The sequence below is a fragment of the Chrysochloris asiatica genome, unplaced genomic scaffold (genome assembly GCF_000296735.1).
Source record: "Chrysochloris asiatica unplaced genomic scaffold, ChrAsi1.0 scaffold00201, whole genome shotgun sequence".
In the NCBI taxonomy this organism is placed as follows: domain Eukaryota; kingdom Metazoa; phylum Chordata; class Mammalia; order Afrosoricida; family Chrysochloridae; genus Chrysochloris; species Chrysochloris asiatica.
This window is the reverse complement of record NW_006408719.1, coordinates 3059610-3065517: the sequence shown is the minus strand read 5'-3', so window position 1 is coordinate 3065517 and position 5908 is coordinate 3059610. Positions and strand designations below refer to the sequence as shown.

Below are 5908 nucleotides of genomic sequence, written 5' to 3'. Positions count from 1 at the left end.
AATCCCACAGTTTCATTGACAGTTTTTAAATTTTTCTTTGTTTTCTCATTTGTCTTGATACTTCATATGTTTATTACTGTCTTCTTAGCTTATCCTATCATCTTACTGCTTAAATCTGGGTTTAATTGCTGAATTATCTTGTACTTGCCAATAACAATATATTATTATTCAATTCCAGTGTTTAACTTTGGATTTTAAATGTTAGAAATCTCCTAATTGACATTCTGATTTTTTTAAATCTCCACTAATTTAATTTCTGTGTTCTTTGCTTTATTTTAACATAGTTTCCTGGAGGTTCTCTGTTTTTTCCATTAGCCTGGTCTCCGTTTGGAGAAATTTACACTTCCTCATGGTTTTCTTTCTTTATTTTTTCAAAAACGTAAATTTCTGTGTATTCATGCCTAATCTTGAAAAGTTGTGTAAACAATTTTTTTTTCTATCTTCCTCCATCATTCGCACAATTTTTTTTTGTCAGGTCCAAATGTAATTGAAATGAGTTAGGTAGCTTATTCTACTCACCCCTTCGTCTCTGGTGGCTGCGGGTCTGTGCCTGGAAAGCACTGTCTCCTGTGCGGGGAGCGCCAAGAGGGAACACTGGTCCTGGGAGAGCTTCTCAGTTGGCAATTTTCTCAATCTCATCCAAGTCGTCTGTGTCCAGTCTTTCTAACTTCTTATTAAAATGCTCCTGGGTCATGTTGAGAATGTTCATGCTGTGCTTGCTGTCTACCAGGTTCACAGCCAGGCCCCTCTTGCCAAAACGGCCTGTTCCGGTGCAGGTAAGTCACATTGTCTGGGTTCCCATCTTTGTCCATGGGAAGGTCAAAGTTGATGACAACAGACACTTGTTCCACATGGATACCGCGGGCACACACATTGGTGGTCACCAGAACCTTCTCTTTGCCCTCTCTGAAGCGCTCAATCACCGCAGTTCTCTGTTCCACCACCATTTTGCCACTCAACAGAGCCACCTGGTGGCCTTCTTTGGAGAGCTCTGCTGCCAGCCAGCTGGCTGTCTTGGGAGTGTGGCAGATCATGGCTTGGGCAATGGTGATGGCTCCGTAGAGGTTACAAGAGGCCTGGAACTTCTCAGCTCTGTTAGTGCACAGGACATAATATTGCTTGATGGTGTCCAAGGTCTCCTCCTCACGCTTCAGTTTGATAATATTTGGGTCTGGAACCACTTTCTGGCAAACTTCCACATGGAGTCTTCGAAGGTGGCAGAGAAGAGCAAAATCTGTCAGTTCCTGGGTAGCATCCTCGGGATACGGATGCTCTGATCTTGGTGGCCCTGAGTTGCTATCATCACGTCAGCCTCATCCAGAACAAACACCTTGATCTTCTTGGGGTCGATGAACTTAAGCTTGGAGCACCAGTCCAGTATGGTCCCAGGAGTGCCAATGACAATCTGCTCGCCGATTTTGTGACCTCTTTTCAATTTATTGCCTCCAACAACATAGGCTAGCTTCAGTTTCGGGTAAAACTTGCCCATCTGCTCAATCACTTTTCCTGTTTGAAGGGCAAGTTCATATGTCTGGGCGAGGTACAAACACTGGGGCTATCTGTTTGTGGGTTCTACTTGGCTGAACATGGCCAACACAAAGGCAGCTATTTTCCCAGTACCCGAATGAGACTGGGCAATCAAGTTCTGTGGGGGTTTGGAAAGCATCAGCGGCAGTGCATTCTCTTGTATCTTGGAGGGACGGTTGAAGCCCATGGCATAGACTCACTGGAGAAGCTGTGGTTTCAGCCCGAGCTCTTCAAAAGACTTCACAAAGTAGAGGGGAGAATTTGGATCCCACTGCAAGACTTCCACCTGGTTTGTGTTATCCACAAGGTTGCTTCTGATCAGCTTGTTGAGTAAGGACTGGGCAGCTCTGTCCTCTTTTTCTTCTTCATCTGTCTTCTCTGTATTAGCATTGGTCTTGACAACAGCACCACTGGCATCTGGTTTGATTTTGTCTTCCTTAAGATTCAAGTTGCTCAAGTCACCCACAGGTAGGGAGAGGGTAAACCGCCCCAGGGCACGGCCTCGGAAGCGCCTGGCAGCCCCTGCCATCGCCCCTCAGCATGGCGGTTACACTCTGTCAATGGCCTCCTCGGAGCTCCCTCGTTGTTTTCTTTTGATTGGGCCATCTTTATGTATGATCTTGTGTGCTTTGTGATATTTTGTTACTGTTGTTGAACATGGAGCATTTGAGTATCTTAATGTGATCACATGAATTTCTAGGTATTTTATTTCCACCTTATTCCATTAAGTTCCACTAGAGGGCACTCTGGACCGTTGGTTCTCCAAGCACTTTAGGGATGCAAGTCTCTCCTCCTTTTATCCTCCTCCCCTCCAAAACCCCCACCCCCACCCCATCCACCCCACCACAGTCAGGTCCATGTGCTGGGTTGTGGCCTTTCCAACATTATTGCAACACTAGGGCGATATTTCATTATGTCTGTCTGTAGGTGTTGGATGTTGCCCTCCCTCTGTGACTGATTGTGCAGGCATAGGAGTGTCCTACTTACAAGTGGAATGAGTGGGATACAACTTTCCTATGGTAGTGGAGAGTGCTGTGTATCCTTCCTGAATAGGAAACCTTAAGCAGGTTGTCCTGCAGTGTCTGGTTGTTAGGTAAAGAGCTTGTTGGTTCCCAGTGAGCTGTCTGATAAAAAGTTCTTACCCTGGTTCATGGATGGGTCTTACAGCTAATCTATAGACTAGGGTCCTAGAGCACTCCTGCCTCTGTTCAAAGAGAGACACAATAGAACTTACTTCCAACGCTGCAGCTTTCCTGTGACCCTGCCCAAGTATATGTTTAGGTTTCCCTGCTCCTGAAATTCACAGCACTTTAATTGGGCTTGCCTGGATTTCGTAGGTTTCCTGGGCCAACCACACAATCATTGCTATGGCTGAACCCATTGCTGCTGACGTTGTGCCAATCCATATCGCTGGGAGGTCTTCCTTTTTTTCTCTGACCCTCCACTTTACCAAACATGGCATCCTTCTCCAGTAACTGGTACCTCCTGACAGTATGTCCGAAGCATGAAAGATGAAGTGTGGCCATTCTGCCTTCAAAGGAGCTCTCTGCCTATATTTCTTCCAACACAGATCTATGGAAGTCCATGGTACTTTCAATATTCTCCTCCAACACCATAACTCAAATGCATCAATTCTTCTATGGTCTTCTTATTCACTGCCCAACTTTCACGTGCATATGTGATTACTAAATTATATTAGGAATTATATTAGAATTTTATTAGCCATACCATACCTTGGGTCAGGTGCACCTTAGTCCTCAAATCTTTGCTCCTCCACACTTTAAAGAGGTCTTGTGCAGCAGATTTGCTCAGTGCAATACGTCATTCAATTTCTTAACTATTGCTTCCATGGGTGTTGATGGTTGATCTGAGTAAAATGAAGTCTTTGAAAACTTCAATCTTTTCTCCATTTATATGGACGTCGTTTATTGGTCCAGTGGTAAGGATTTTTGTTTTCTTTACATTGAGATGCAACTCATTCCAAAAGTTGTGGTCTTTGATCTTCATCAGTAAATATTTTAAATCCTCTTCGCTTTCAGCAAGCAAGGTTGTATCATCTGCATATCGTAGAGTGTTAATGAGTTTTTCTCCAATCCTGATGCCACAATTTAATTAATATAATCCAGTTTCTCAAACTATTTGTTCAGCATACAGATTGAATAAGTATGGTGAAAGAATACAACCCTGATGCACATCTTTCCTAATTTTAAACCATTTGGTTTTTCCTTGTTCTGTTCGATCACAGACCTTTTAGTTCCTCATGAGCCCAATTAAGTGCTCCGGAATGCTCATACTTTACAATGTTGTCCATAGCTTGTCATGATCCACACAATCGAAAGTCTTTGCATAGTCAATAAGCACAGGTAGATATCTTTCTGGTATTCTCTACTTTCAGCCAAGATCCATCTGATGTCACCAATGATATCTGTCATTCCACGTCCTCTTCTTAATCTGGCTTGTATCATTGGAAGATCTATGTCAATGTATGGTTGCAGCCATTTTTGCATTATTTTTAGTAAAATTTTTCTCACATGGGATATCAATAATATTGTCCAATGATTTCCACATTCCATTGGGTCACCTCTCTTTGGAATGGGCACAAATACAGACTTCATCCAGTCAAGTGGCCAGGTAGTTGTCTTTCAAATTTCTTGGCATAGATGAGTGAGTTCCTCCAGTGCTTCCTCAGTTTGTTGAAAGATTTCAATTTGTAGTCCATCAATTCTCAGTGCCTTGCTCTTTGCCAATGACTTCAATACACTTTGGATTTGTTCCTTTAGGGTCATTGGCTCTTGATCATATGCTACCTCTTGAAATGGTAGAACATTGATCATTTATTTTTGGTACAGTGACTCTGTGTATTCCTTCCATCTTCTTTTGATGATTTCAGCATCATTAAGTATTTTTCCCATAGAATCCTTCAATGCCACATGTCAGGGATTGAATTTTGTTTCAGTTCCCTTAGCTTGAGAAAACCTTTTTTTGTTTTCTAAATCCAGTTCTTTGCACATTTGCTTATAATATTTTACTTTGTCTTCAGGAGCTGATCTTTGACATTTTCTGTTCAGCTCTTGTACTTCTTCACTTCTTCCATTTGCTTTAGCATCTGTACACTGGAAAGCAAGTTTCAGAGCCTCTTCTGACATCCATTTTGGTCTTTTCCTTCTTTCTTGTCTTCACAATGACCTTTTGCTTTTTCCTGTATGATGTTCTTGATGTCATCCCACAAACCTTCTGGTCTTTGGTCTTTAGTACCTAATGCAACAAATATGTTCTTCAGATGATCTCTAAATTCAGGTGAGATATATTCAAGATCATATTTTGACTCTTGTGGACTTGTTTTAATATTCTTCAGCTTCAGCCTGAATTTGCATATGAACAATTGATAGTCTGTTCCACAATCTTCCCCTGGCCTTGTTTTGACTGATGATATGGAACTTTTTCACCATCTTCTTCCACAGATGTAGTCAATTTGATTTCTGTGTATTCCATCTGGTGAGGTCCATGTGTATAGTTGGCTTTTATGCTGTTGAAAAATGGTATTTTCAATGAAGAAGTCATTGATTGGTCATGCAAAATTCTATCATTTGATCAACAGCATTGTTTCTATCACCAGGGCCATATTTTCCAACTATCTATCTTTCCTCTTTGTTTACAACCTTTGCATTCCAATAGCCAGTAATTATCAATAGACCTTGTTGCATGTTTTATAAATTTCTGACTGAAGAAGTTGGTAGAATTATTCAATTTCATCATCACTGACTTTAGTAGTTGGTGTGTAAATTTGAATGATAGTGGTATTAACTGGTCTTCCTTGTAGGCATATCAAAGACAGTGTTGTACTTCATGACTGATCTTGATTTGTTCTTTTTGATGATGAATGTGATGCCATTTCGATTCAATTTGTCATTCCAGGCATAGTAAATCATGTGATTGTCAGATTCAAAATGGCCAATACCAATAAATTTCAGCTCATGAATGCCTAGGATATCAATGTTTATACATTCCATTTCATTTTTTACAGTTTCCAATTTTCCTAGATAGGAATTTTTTTTTTTAATTGAAAACAAAACAAAACATAAAAAAGCAACACACTAAAATTCCAGCCATTCTGTTCTTGACTCTTCTATTTGTCTATTGAGTTCAGGGTGATGCTGTAACGTACATAATTTTCTAACTGTTGTCTGTTCTTGTTGGTTCTCAGTCCACAGAACTTCCTTTAGGATGTTTTTCATAGCAGGGTTGGCTTTAGCAAAATCCCTTAGCTTCTGTTTATTCTGGAATGTTTTGATTACACCATCGTATTTGATTGACAGCTTTGCTGGGTAGAGGATTCTTGGGTGGCAGGGTTTTTTTTCTTTCAGGGTTTTATATATGTCTA

General features: G+C 40.9%; 1 pseudogene; it reads right to left on the bottom strand.

Annotated features, from left to right (window-relative positions):
* Positions 1 to 613: 613 nt before the first annotated feature.
* LOC102816173 lies at positions 614 to 2056 on the bottom strand (annotated as a pseudogene).
* Positions 2057 to 5908: the final 3852 nt, after the last annotated feature.